The sequence below is a fragment of the Phyllostomus hastatus genome, unplaced genomic scaffold (assembly GCF_019186645.2).
Source record: "Phyllostomus hastatus isolate PE091 unplaced genomic scaffold, TTU_PhHast_1.1 phas_scaffold_501, whole genome shotgun sequence".
In the NCBI taxonomy this organism is placed as follows: domain Eukaryota; kingdom Metazoa; phylum Chordata; class Mammalia; order Chiroptera; family Phyllostomidae; genus Phyllostomus; species Phyllostomus hastatus.
The window spans coordinates 7,795,989-7,810,145 of record NW_025334033.1 but is presented as its reverse complement, the minus strand read 5'-3'; positions in this window follow the sequence as shown (position 1 = coordinate 7,810,145).

Sequence of the window (14,157 nt, the reverse complement as noted above, 5' to 3'; positions counted from 1 at the left end):
GTCACTTTGGAGCAAAAAGGGTAGGTAATTATTGTTATTATTTTTGGAAATCAATAAAAATTATACCTACTTTTTGAGAAATTCTTATTTTTAAGATTTAATTAATTTATTTTTAGATAGAGGGGAAGGGAGGGAGAAAGAGAGGGAAAAAAACAGTGCGTGGTTGCCTCTTGTATGTTCCCGACTGGGGACCTGGCCTGCAACCCAGGCATGTGCCCTGACTGGGAATCAAACTGGTGACCCTTCGGTTCACAGGCTGGTGCTCAATCTACTGAGTCACACCAGCCAGGGCTATACTTACTTTTTTGATAGATCAGCCAAAAATATAACATTGTTTGGTGTGTCTCAGAATTTTAGTAATTAGTTTATATGTGCTACGAGATGAAAAAAGTTTGAAAATCACTGCTCTAAATCCATCCATGTTGTTGCAAATGGCAAGATTTTATTCTTTAAAAAATTCATTATTTTTATCGCTATATAATATCTCATTGCATATGTATATATCTCTCTCACATATTCTTTATCCATCCATCGATGGATGTCTAGGTTACCTGTGTCTTGGCTTTGTAAATAATGCTGCATGAACATAGGTATGCATTATACCTTTTTCAATTAGTATTTTCATTTTCTTTGTATAAATATGAAGAAGTAGAATTGTTGGGTTGTATTGTAAATCTACTTTTAGTTTTTTGAGGAATTTCTATACTGTTTTCCACAGCGGGCACACCAATTTGCAGTCCCACTAACATGCACAAGTTCCCCTTTTCTCCACATCCTCATTAGCACATGCTATTCATGGACTTTTTGAAAATAGCCATTCTGATTGGTGTGAGGTAATATGTCATAGTGGTTTTGCTTTGCATTTTCCTGGTGATTAGTGATGTTGAGCACTTTTTCATTTGTCTGTTGGCCATCTGTATACCTTCTTTGGAAAAATGTCTCATGTCTTCTGCCCATTTTTTGATCAGATTGTTTATTTTTTTTGTTATTGAGTTGTGTGAGTTTCTTGTATATTTTGGATATCAACCCTTTATCAAATATATCATTTGTGAATATATTCTCTCATTCAGTGGGTTGTCTTTTCGTTTTGTTGATGGTTTCCTTCACTGTTCAGAAGCTTTTTAGTTTGATGAAGAAAGGACATCCAAATTGTAAAATAAGAAGTAAAACTGTCAATATTTGCAGATGACATGATATTATACATACAAAACCCTAAAGGAGCTATCAACAAGTTAATAAAATTAATAAAATAATTCAGTAAAGTAGCAGGATACAAAATTAATATACAAAAACCTGTCACCTTATTATACACTAACAACAAATAATCAGGTGGAGAAATCAAGAAAATAATCCAATTACAATTGCATCAAAAAGAATAAAATGCCTAGGGATACATTTAACCTGGGAGGTGAAGGACCTATACTTTGAAAATTATTGTGTAAGACATTGAAGTAGGAAATTGAAGAGGACACAAGTAAATGAAAGAATATACTGTGCTTATGGATTAAAATAATTAATATTATGAAAATGACCATACTACTCAAAGGAATCTACAGGGTCAATACAATTCTTGTGAAAATACCCATGACATACTTCTTGGAACTGGAACAAATATTTTAAAATGTATATGGAACCACAAAACACCACGAATAGCCAAAGCAATCTTGACAAAGAAGGAGAAAGTTGGAGGAATCATGCTCCCTGATTTCAAACTATACTACAAAGCTCTATTAATTAAAAGCACATGGTATTAGCACAAAAACAGACACATAGGTCAATAAAACAGAATAGAGAGCTTAGAAATAAACTCTCACTTATGTGGTCAGTTAATCTATGACAAAGGAGGCAGGAATATACAATGTGGTAAAGATAGTTTCTTCAATAAATGGTGTTGGAAAAATTGGATAGACACATACAAAAAAAATGAAACTGGATCACACTATTACACCATATACAAAAATAAACTCAGAATGGGTTAAAGACTTAAATGTGAGGCCTGAATCCATACAACTCCTAGAGAAAAACATAGTAAACTATTTGACATCAGTCTGAGTAATATCTTTTTGGATACATTCCTTCCAGTGAGGGAAACAAAAGCAAAAATAACCAAATGGGACTTTTCAGGATCTTCTCAGGATCTCCTCAGGAGCAGGAGCATGAGCACGGGGCGGCCTCCTGCAGCAGCAGCCATGCACTCACGGTTTCATCAGGGCAGCAGGCCCAGCGCTCCGCTGGCTAAGACACCAGTAAGTCTTCAGTATTCCCTGAACACGAGGGACCTCAGATGAAGCTTCCCAAGTTGACTTGGGAAAGCTCCTTTCCCTAGGTTTGAGGGGAGGACAAAGCCCACCTGCTTCCCTCACCCACCAAGGAGAAGGGTAGGGTTCACGGCACACCAAAAGCTTTTTCCAAAATCCCTCACCTGGCCTCTTATAACCTCTGATCTATGTATATTCTCAGTACAAGTGAAGGGTTAAAAAAAAGACATGCAACTGGTTTCTGAACTTTTTAGATCATTTTGTACCATGTTTGGAATGCTCTCTCCATTGGTCAGTCCTTCATTCAAAACTTCCAATGGTTATAACGATAACACCCTAATTTGACTGCTCCTCTCTTGTTATTGTCTTATATCTCCCCCCATATCTCTCCTCTCCTTCACCACTGACATCACTTGTCTGGAATTCCCTCCCTTCCCCCTGTGCTAATCGGAGCCCACTCACTCATCCTTCAGACCTCCAGTGGAGCAGCCCACCCTCCCTGCCTCCACGACTCCTCCCTAGTATTAAGTCTCAGGGGTCAGTACTCTTCTCTTCGCACACTCATCATAGTCACTCTTAAGTTTGTTTTTATGGCCCTTAGATTAATGTTTGCCTGCTCATCATTGTGTCTCTGGCAAACAGTAGTGCTTACACATACCTACTGGATGAATAGATGTCTGTATCACCCACAAGACTGTGGTATCTGTCGAAATCCTTCCCCCCGAGACTTCAAGAGGTCCTAGTAGTTCTTGCTAAATAATCTTTTTAAGTCTTAATCTGCTCTCAGTGGTTTCCAGTAAGATAAGAACATTTCTTTCCTAGCTTCATTTCAGCATTTACTGAATGTCCACTACTTGCATGGCAATGTTTTAAGTATGGTCTGGACATTATTATTTCATTAGTCCTCAGAGCATCCTATGTGGTTGGCATTAGTGCCTGGACTTTTCAGGTGAGGAAGCTGAAGCTCAGAGAGGTGAAGTGACTTGTCCAAGGTATCTAGATAATAATTATGAATTTGAATATGATCCCATGTGTGTCTGACACCACATATCTTATACTTTTTATTACTGTACTTCTGGTGTTCAATATCTTTATAGTTAGGCAGGAAGTAATGTGCTCTAAATGGGTGGGAGAACCAGCACACAGAGTGAGCTATCACTATCCACGTTAGAAACACAGAAACCAGGAAATATCCAGAACACTGCCTTTGCCTGTTGGTACACACATGTCGCCTGTCTGTGTTCAAGCAATCAACTCAACAGTGAACTCCAAACTTTTTCTGTATTAGGCTGGTGAAATTTATTGCTTGCATACTTTTCAGAGCTTATTTTATTTTCCACGTAAGCATCAGGTGCTGATTTCAACAAGGGGACCTACGCCATTGCATTCCTGCCATGGCACCTATTGTAACATGGTTCTTATAATGTGTATTTTTTGTTCTATATACAGTTACCTTGAAGAGCCTGCTCACTTGTAAAGGGCACACCCTGGTTTGGTTTATCTTTTCAGAGTCTCCGTACTCTGAATTGTGTAGAAGCCAAGGTTAGCGGCCCTATTCTGTTTGCAGTCTCAGAAATCATTGGTTTGATGCTGACTGAACGTGAGGCAGGAGGGATGACTGAGCCCTGAGAATGTGTGACAGTGAAGAGTGTGCTTTAGTAAGGGACTGTGGCGCAATAAAGTGAAAGGACCCTCGGCGCGCACTTATCTCACCGTTTCAAGCATTAGGTAGGCATTAGATGAGGTGATCTTGAGGGCTGTATACAGATGCCCCAGTGTGAAGTTCTGCGGAAATGCCTAGTAACGTTTTCTGCTGTGCACACCTGTGCATACACTGCCATTCTAGTGTGACCCCGTCTCACCTCCACGGTGGTCAGGCACTGTTTGCGCTAGGATGGGACTTCCATTCTGAATGAGAGCGCTCAGTCGTCCTGCGCGATCCTCAGCTCCTCAAACTGATCTACAGTTGGAGTGATGCTAGTTGTTCCTTTCCTTGGTTAGCATTAATGACTGCACTTTCTAGTATCTCAAAGTAAGTTGTTATGAATTTAGCAAGAGCTCTGGAAAATTTAAAGAAATTGCTGTGTTTTTTATCGCAGAGTATGGATGAATCAGACCTTCTAATGTGTGAATCTTCACTGCTTTGATCCATGCCTCGACAGCATGCAACTTCTTGGTCAAACCATGGACACTCGTGGATGTGAAATGTAAAACCCAGTCAGGTGAAACTGCTCTCTCTTAAGTATGGAATTCTACATAGGCTTTCTTTTTATCTCACTTAGTCCTCATATCCCCGCAACAATACTGAAAGGGGCTGCTGATGGTACCTTTTGACAAATGAGGACACTTTGACTTGAGAAGTTAAATAACTTACCCAAAATCACACATCAGTGAACAGCAGAGTCAGGATTCAAGACGCGGCTGTCTGGTCCAAAGGTCCTGCTATGTCACCAGGTTTTGCAGCCAAGAAGCGTAGGCACCCCCACCTGCATTTGGAGCTTCAGGGAAAGCTAAGCAACCGGGGCCCACTGCATTGGCTCAGTTCAATTCAACGCTGTGCCTTTGATTAGCTGTGTGATCTTGGGCATGTTACCTAACCTTTCTGTGACTCTTTCCTCTGCTGCAAAATGAGGCTGATAGCAGTACCCCCTTAACAGGGTGGTGTGAGTATTAAATGAGGTCGACATATATAACTGCTTAGAACAAAACCGGGCACATGCGCCCCTAGTACATGTTAGCTATTTATTATCTGAGGTTCTTTGCCTGCATCGTCTGAGCTTCTACTCTTCTACTGCACCAGGTCCATTTTTCTAGGGTGAGAACATAAGAAAAACATTTTGTTCTTTAGTACAATCAACTTTTAAGGGAGATGTGACCTAGTTAATCACAGACCCTTTGTTTTTTGAAGGCAGGATTTATGAATACGTTTTTTTGTGTGTAAATTCCCTTTTCCACTTGGTTTCATTTTGGCAATTGAAAAAAAGCAAAATGAGCTTGCTTTTCTTTATTCTTACCAGGGAATGACAGGGGTTGGTGACTTGGGGGATAGCCTGAGGCCAGACTTTATGTATTTATTAAATAACCTGAAACCTATATCACTTTATTAACCAGTATCACCCCAATAAAACCAATACATTTTAAAAAATCAATTCTGAACAACCCAGTGGCTACTCTTCAGCTTCTAATGTGAATGGCCTACCTTTATTCCAGGACTGCTGAACAGTCAGGCATCTCTTCTGGTCCCTGGACTCTGAGTTCCTGATACAAAGGTGACGTTAGCTATCTCTGGTCTCTGCAATCCCTCACCTGCACAGAACTGGCAGGCAATGGGCAATCAAGAAATCTTTGTGGGCTGAATTAATGAATGAGCAAACCCGCACTCAGGGCGTCCTGAACCTGGTTCTGCTGCGGAGGCCTGAGCTGCTCCGGTCCAGAGTGGAGACTGGTGCTGTGCTTGCCTAGCGTTTGGGCTCCTCACCAAAAGCAAGAATTTTGACAACGGCAGAACATCAATAACTCAGTCTCCCAGCTTCCTCAGCTCATCGCCAGTAAGTTGTAAAAGAAGTCTAGAGGGCTGGCCTGGGGAAAGTGCCCCCTTTACCTCTTATTCTCAGTGCTGGTGCTGATTTTCTGCAGGGTGGGCTCTGTGGCTCCCCCCCACCCCCCACCCCTAGTCACCTTCCTTGGGTCACATGACCCCAGGGGATGTCTGCATTACACTCCATCCAGTTATGTCAGCATGACTCAAGTTTTTCTTAAAAAATGTTTCTTGTCTTAAGCCAGTGCTAACTGGCTTGGGTTTAGAAGGGTCCTGCACTGGATTAAACTCATGATGTGACTATTTTATTTGTGTTACCTTCTCATGGGTGGTTACTTAGTTTAGGCTTTCTTTGAGGAAGGAATGGCTAAACTGTCTGAAAGGAACATTCTGTTTCCCAAATAGGAATTCCATGGTCACGGCTTATCTCAGCAAGAATCGTGTATTTGTGACGAATGAGCCAGATTCTCATACTATGTAATTTTATTGGAATCCTTCACAGTTCCTGCAGTAACTTAATGCTGACCTTATGTTTCTCTCAGCGCCGATGCCCTATGGTTTCCCCTGAGTGTGGATGTTGAACAAGAGAAGCTCGAGCTGGCTGAACCATCTGGGATGGAAGTTTGTAAGTGGGGAAGGCCCCACCCAGATTTGGAAAAACTCAGAAAGTGTTTTTAGAATGAGATGGCAAATGTTCCTCTAAGTGATTATAGATTGAGTTCCCTTAGACTGCCTTTGGACTGCATTTATTTATATTGAAAATACTAATAATTAAATAAAGATTTAGAACCCCACGCCAGGGGGCTCAAGGTTGGTCTACATTGCACTAGATTAAGAACCTCTGATCGATTAGATGCTCATTTTACAGATGAAGAAACTGAGGGGAATAGACTTGCTCAAAGTCACATGTCCATAAGTGTTGGAGTGAGAATGTAATCCAACTCCTGTAACTCTTAGGTTCTTTCGACCACCCCCTGCCCTGGGAAGCCGGCACCCTCTCCACCTCCACGTGGCCCCATTTCCGTCAGCTGCTCCGGAGTACAAGCACACTGAAACACAGAGATGAGAGCACTTGCGTCTGGCACGAGTGTGACTCAGGAGCCCATCCCCTCAGTTTCATTCAGGATTAGGTGCTTCTTGGCTAGATGAAGCCAAGGTTCTGTCATGGTTCCTCCTTTTTCATTAGTCATCTCCTCGACCTCTCTCCTTTTCCCAGGACCCGAGTCCTCAGGGCCATCCACGTGGATTTGTGTGAGCAGCTGAGTCCAGCTGACTCGAGGCCGGTCACGAGCCTGGTCCATGCAGAGGGAAAGGAGAGCTTGGCCAGAGGAGGCACGATTGGGATTTTAACGCCGTGTGAACTGGGGAGACTACTTCGGCCCATCCAAACCAGCAAACCGCACTAACAACAGCAGAACAGCCACTCCCAGGTCCAGTGGTGGGAGCGGCAGGACTGCCCACCACATCTTTCCTGACTGAACTGCCAGACAGCATCACTGGAGACCTGGGCTTAAATGCCCAAATGTGACACTCTGGCACCTGTGAGTGGTGTTGGGCAAATGGCTGGGGGCCAGGGGCCAGAAAGATCAGTTCTTGGGGTGAAATAAATGATTCAAGGATGGTGTCTGGGCCCCCGTCCAGCCCACAGCCTGAGAAGACAGCCCCGGGCACCTGCTGCAAAGGTCAGGGTCTGCCCCACCGTCCTGCTGGCGGGTTTCTCTGCTCCAGCCAGGTTTCCAGGCACAGAAACTGTCTTAGGTAACAGGGCTTTTGTTTTTAAAGAAAAGATGACCCCAGCTTCAAAAAAGAAAAGTTTTAGTTTTGGTTTTGTTTCAAAAATAAAATTTAAAAAGCCTCTTAGGCACAGACTGGTGTTTTTCCAGAGATTCTGACTGCCTGAGTTGTAAGTTTCAGATTTGTTTGTTACATTCTAAATGTTTGAATAATATTCCTGGCCAGGTGGCTCAGCTGGTTGGAGCATCATCCCACACACCAAAACTTGGGGGTTCATTTCCAATCAGGGCACATACCCAGGTTGTGGGTTTGATTCCTGGGCCGGATGCATAAGGGAGGCAACCCAATTGATGTTTCTCTCCCTTTCTCTCTCTCTCCACCTTCTTCCTCTTCCTTTATGAGCAATGAAAAATATCCTTGGATGAGGATTAAAAAATGTTTAAATAATAATGGTGATAAAAAGAATTTGTGTTTATTGTGCTAGGCATTTTAGGACAATTCTCACAAAAATCAAAGAAAAGAGCCCACCATCCTGACACAAGTGTAATTTCCTGATGAAGACACTCGAAGTCAGAGATGGTAGCTGATTCTCCAGGCGAGAGAGGGCCAAGTGGCGGGGAAGCCGAGCCTGCCAGAGCAGGGCTTTTAGGGTGCCCTTCGGTTAGCCGCTCACTATTTGCCAAACGCCTTTTAGAAGAATGAAGTGTGTAAGTAAAATAATACAGCTTTAATATATGGATTCAAAATTGTTAGAATTGCATCAGACCCCACAGTCTCAATGTGTTTTTATTTCACGTTTGTCATTTATTTGCCCCTGGCTAAGTCACGGTATCTCTGTGTTACAGAAGAAAGCACCTTACCACAGGAAGCTCAGGGGCCTGTTTGCCTGAGGCCACACTAACAGCAAGCAGCAGAGAACAGACTCAGATCTTGCCACCAGCTCTCGGTTCTCGTTCTCTCTTCATTACCTCAGACTGGCCTTCCCTGTGACAAACACTATGGAGCAAATTGTAACAGTGTCCCCCCCAAAAGGGACCCCATTTTCTAGGTTCACACCCTTTGCAAGGTGACGTTACCACTCTTCCATCAGGAGGCGGAGCCTCTCATTGAATCCAGCTGGCCTTGGGACTTGCCTTGACCAATAGAATGTGAAGGAAGTGACTGATGTTCTGGTGCTCCAGAGCCCAGACCTTAAGAAGCCTTGCAGCTCCTACCTTTCCTCTTGGAATCCAGCTACCATGTAAAGAAGTCTTGGCTATCCTGCTGGAGAGAGAGGCTTCATAGAAGGGATAAGGGTGCCCCAGCTAACAGCCAATGCCAAGGCCCCAGACAGGTGAGTGAGACCGTCCTAAATTCTCCAGCCTAGCTGAGCTGCCTCAGTCAACACCACGAGGGGCACAGATGAGCTGCACCTGCTGAGCTTTGCCCACGCTCCTGACCTACAGGCAAGTGTGTGCTGACAAATAGTCCTTATTTTAAGCATCTTGAGGTTGTTTGCAATATAGCCACAGATAACAGATATGCGCTGCCTTTGGCACCATGAGACTGCAGGTGACTGAGATGTAAGTTCTTCCTTTAGAACTTGTCAACTTGTGTTCTGATCTGCTAATTTTGTTTCTAATATTAATATGTAAAGAATAATGGTTTTAGGACAGGCCAGGTGGACATGGAAACTGAACTGCACTGGGAGAAGATGTTAATCTGTTTTCTTGGACTACTCTCCTCATTCTCATCCAAACCCTAGCCTTTGCCCTTACCCTGGCCATAATGGTAACACTACCCTCCCATGTGCCCTATCCAACCAAAGTAATTTCTTATGATGGGCTGGGCTCAGAGTAGGCACGGAAACACCAGATTACCCAGGCACTAGTCTCTGGATGCTTCGTTAGGTGTCTGCAAACTGGTGGAGTGGGACCCGAGTGAGGCAGAGGGACATGCCAGACCCACTCTCATGTTAACTCACTGCGTGGTCTCAGACAAGTCCCGTCACCACACTGAGCCGTGGGTGCCTCATTTGGAAAGTGAGCTGATTGGATAAGATGTGTTCATTTGTAAGTACAAGGCACAGGCTCTGGCAGACTCAGCCCACCTGGCTGTAAAGCCTTGTGAGTCTGACATGCCCCGAGAAGGCTTTCAGACAGGCTCCCCCAGATTCACTGGGTACCACGGGTCTTGGCAGCTCTCTGGGGCCAGACAGCACCTTGAGAAAGGAAAGCATGTCCTGAGTGGAGATGCATCATTTTCAGGCAGGATATTTGGGGAATGTTCATTTGGAAGAAATTGGAAGCTCCTCAAAAATGTAGATGGAAAGCTGCTGGGGCCCAGCCCAGCCCAGCCTGAAGCACAGCTATCCACATGGAGAGAAAATGTGCTGTTCTTTCCCTGCCAATCACACAGCCAAATAGGAGGCCCCTTGTTTTCTACCTCAAGGGAAATTCCTGGACACAGGACTCACGGCTTTATTTGAGAATGTCATCATTTCCCATTTATTCTGGTCCTTGGACTGTTTATGCAATGGTGGTGGGTCACTGCTACCTCCTGCTTGGCCTGAAATGGCTTCCCACTCGGACCTCGGGAGCTGCTGCCTCCAGGCCTGTCCTTGGCACATGCTGGGGGTGGAAATATGAAACCTTCAGGGCCTTTCCTCCATAGTCTATTGCAAGCAAGTGATAGCACACACCGTCTCCCCCACCATAGAAGTTGGGGCAAGCAAGTGCACTGAGGGGTTACAAGCTGGATGACGCAGAGCCATCAGAACGCATCTTATTTTAAAAGGAAGTCTTTGCAGCTGTCCCAAGATGTTGTCAAGCCTGATATGATCCTCACACAATTGTGAACACTTTCCTTCATGTCTAATTCAAATTCTCTAGTTGCAAGGTGAGTCAATGTCCTATTACTGTGTGTTTGGGGATGGTGGGTTCAAGCTGCCTTTACTCATCTCCCTGTGTTATCTACAATGACTGGCTGTAAAGAGCCCTCTGATGGGAAGGTGGGAGTCAGAGATTTCAATTTTGCTGATCTTTTTTTGCTAATGCTCCTCTGGGTCTGTAATTAAAAGCGATATTTCTGGCCTGGCCAGGTGGTCCGGGTTGGTTGGAGCATCATCCCGTGCATCAAAAGACCCCAGTTAGGGGTCTGATCCCCAATTGGGATGCATATGGGAAGCAACTGATTGGCATTTTCTCTCTCTCCCTTCCTCTCTCTAAGATAAATAAACATGTTCTTGGGCGAAGATTAAAAAAAATTGATCCTGCTTACACAGCTCTGGGTTTGGGCAAATCCTGTGAATGGATAGCTGGTGACTCAAATTGCTGCAGAAGCTTCCCTGGAGCTGTGTGAGCTTAGCAGGGGGTGAGGGACTCACAGATCCTACTGCATAGAGCAGAGTTCCAGCCTTCCAGCAGCCCTTGGTGCCGTTTCCCAAACCATCTGCTCCTGTCTCCAAGTTTAGACAGCGAGCCCAGTTCACAAGAAGTTTAGGTGGACTGGTTGTTGCATTCTTGGCCCATCTCTACTTTCCACTTGTTCTGGCTAATGACTCTGTAGAAGAAGTAATAATGTAATGATGGCTATGATGATGCTAATAATGATGATGATAACTAGGCATCTGTGACAGTTTAGCGATTTATTATCACTTAGTCCCAAATGCATTCTTTACGGTCCTGCTTGTGATACTAGGACATTGCTTCATTTCCTATTGCCAGAGAGCACTGGAGGGACCCCAAAGGCTCTCTTCCCTGGCCCTGTGGTGCTCTTTTTGGCTTGCTCCTAAAGTACACAGTGGACAGTAGCACTTGGACACCCACTGATGCTCCCCTTCCAGCCGTGGTCCCCTGACTGGCAGCATCTCCACGGGAGGGAGGTTTGCTGACCTGCAGCCCAGGCCTCTGCAGCACTGTCTGTGGGCTGCGGTCATGCCCTCAGACGAGGTGCAAATCCCAGCCTTGGGGATTCTCCTCCAACTTTGTTCCTTCCTCGGGTTCTGCATGACTGTGATTTATAAGAAATATATATTTGGTCATTCAGATGGCCAAAATATATTTCCCATTTACGTTTGGTCTTGGCCTACAGTCCTGGCTCATAGCTTCCCAAAGCCTTGGAATGTACTGAGCAATAAGGACAATGGATATATATTTTGTTGTTATATTAGGTTATTCTTCCTCAGTTCCTGAAACTGCTTCAGAGCCTTAAAGGTGAAATGGGTGTCTTCTTATCCATAGCAAGCCCCTTTCCACCCCAAGTGGGTTTATGTTAATGAGGTGTCTTGGAAATCACGGAAGGACGAGGCTGGTTGTCAGAAGTGACTTTGATGAGAGGTGTGGAATTTTTAGCTCTTACTGCTTGATTTCTGGGGAGGAGGAGAGGGACTGGAAGTTGAACCAATTGCCAGTGGCCAGTGGTTGAACCAGTCATGCCTGTGTAATGAAACCTCCATAAAATGCTGAAACAGGGTTCAGAGAGCTTCCAGACTGGTGTGCACGTGGAAATTCAGGGTCACTGGGGGCTTGGGGGCTCCGTGCCCTTGCATTTCTTCCATCTGGCTGTTGCTGAGTCATATCATTTTACAATAAACTAGTGATCTAGTAAGTAAAATGTTCCTCTGAGTTCTGGGAGCTGCTTTAGTGAATTAATCAAACTGTGAATTTAGTGAATTAAGGAGGAAACTGTGGGAACCTCTGATTTATAGTTGGTTGATCAGAAGTGCAGATGACAATCTGGACTTGTTGTTGGCACCTGAACTGTTTGTGGAGGGGCCAGTCTTGTAGGACTGAGCCCTGCACCTGTGGACTCTGATGTTGTCTCTGGGTAGATTGTGTCAAAATCCTGTTGAATTGTAGGACACTCAGCTGCTAAGAGTGAATTGCTTATTGGTGCAGAAGAAGCCCTCACCCCCAGCCACGTTGGAATTGGGTCTTGGGGCCCCTTAAGGTTCTTTTATTCAGACTTAGTGTTCTCTTTTATTCTCTTTTATAGCCAGTCCTCTGTAAATAGTTAATACTTCTTTATATTAAACCTTCTCTGTTCATAATCTCTGTTCATGTTACCATATTGTCTGGTTTCTGTTTCCTGATGAGACCCTGACTGTTACACCCTCTGACGGAATCACCTCACCTGACCCTAGCAGTGCCTTTATGAGGCAGGCGTTCTGATTCATCCTGGTTTACAGGTAAGCGAACCCAGGTCTAAGTGAGTGGTCATCCTCAGGTTTCAACCTGAGTTCCCGACTCCAGAGCAGATGACTTGGTTTAACATAGTTTTTTTCTAATTTCCCGAGGAAATTCCCAACAATTATTGAGCCTATCACTTTGTCAGCCTCAGTTTATTTGTAAAATTGGCGTGATATTTGTCTCCTTTGAGAAGAGAGTTGCAAATGGTATTTGTAACTCTGTCATGAGGCTGAGCAAGGATGAAAGCTTCTAGGCTGAGAGACCAGACCTTGCCTGGCTTATTGCGTCTGCCTTTGCTCCTCCCACCCCTAACGAGTCTGAGCCTTCCAGGTCTCCTCTGGTGGGCACTGCGCCCAACCCAATGGACGGCCGAGCCCTCAGGAGGGACTTTGGAGTGGAAGTCTTTACCGTATGTCTCCTGCCCTCCTTCCGTCCGGCCTCGAGTGGGATTGTAAGAGCTGCTGGTTTGTCCTTTCTGTCGGTGGTGGATCTGGCTCACCTGCACCAGAGCGGGCCTGCTGGGTAGGGCTGCATGGACCCCCCCTTGGAGAAAGGGTAGTATTTGGGGTTCACTGATAGTGTTTGGGGGAGGCCATGTTCCCCAGCTTTTGCTTGGGAGGGTGCCTACCTAAAAGGAAACTTGGAAAGGGTAAAGGATATTGGTTAAATCCAATCTTTTGATGAAAGAGATTAATTTTATTTTCCAAAAAAGAAAAATGGAGTTTCCTTTGGAAGAAACAAAAGCGAGAGGTTGATTTTCTCCCTAGGGAGACATTTGGAAGCTTGTGTCTGTATTTTCTGGAGGAGAAGGGGGATCTTGAACTATTGTAGGGCTGACGTCATTAAAATACTTTTTACCATGTAGTGTGAAATTTGAAAATGCGCTGGGTTTGTCTTTGGATCAAACCAGGAGGGCAGGCTTCTCCTTCTCACTGTGTGGCCTCGGGCAGCCAGGCTCCCGGGTGGGAATCCTGCCAGCGCACGATGTGAGGCTCGTGTGTCAGGAGCCCCTCCTGTGGTGCCGCGGCCCACGGTTGCCTTTCAGGGCAGCACCAGGGAGCAGACACAAGGCCTGGCCTCAGATTCCTGCCTCGTCACCTGCTGACTGCATTGTCTCAGATGAACTATTTCATGTCTTTGGTTGTTGGCTTCCTCAAGCAAAAGTAATGATAATACCTGCCTTCGAGAGTTGTGGGCAGTGAGCGAGAAGATGGCAGTCAGGGCGTGGGGGACGTCGTGGTGTGCAACCAGCCTGAGCTCCCTTCTCTGGGCTCCCTCCTTGTGTGAGCCTCTCTGAGGTAGGGCGTGAGAACGAGGTTCAGCGTAGGGCTTCGTGAACTGTGTTTCTTATTTGAACAAGTGTAGGCTGGCAGTGACCAGAGGGGAGAGGGGAAGGGATTATAGGAGAAAAGGGTGAAGGGTTTGCAGGAACAACTATAAAGGACACATGGACAATAAC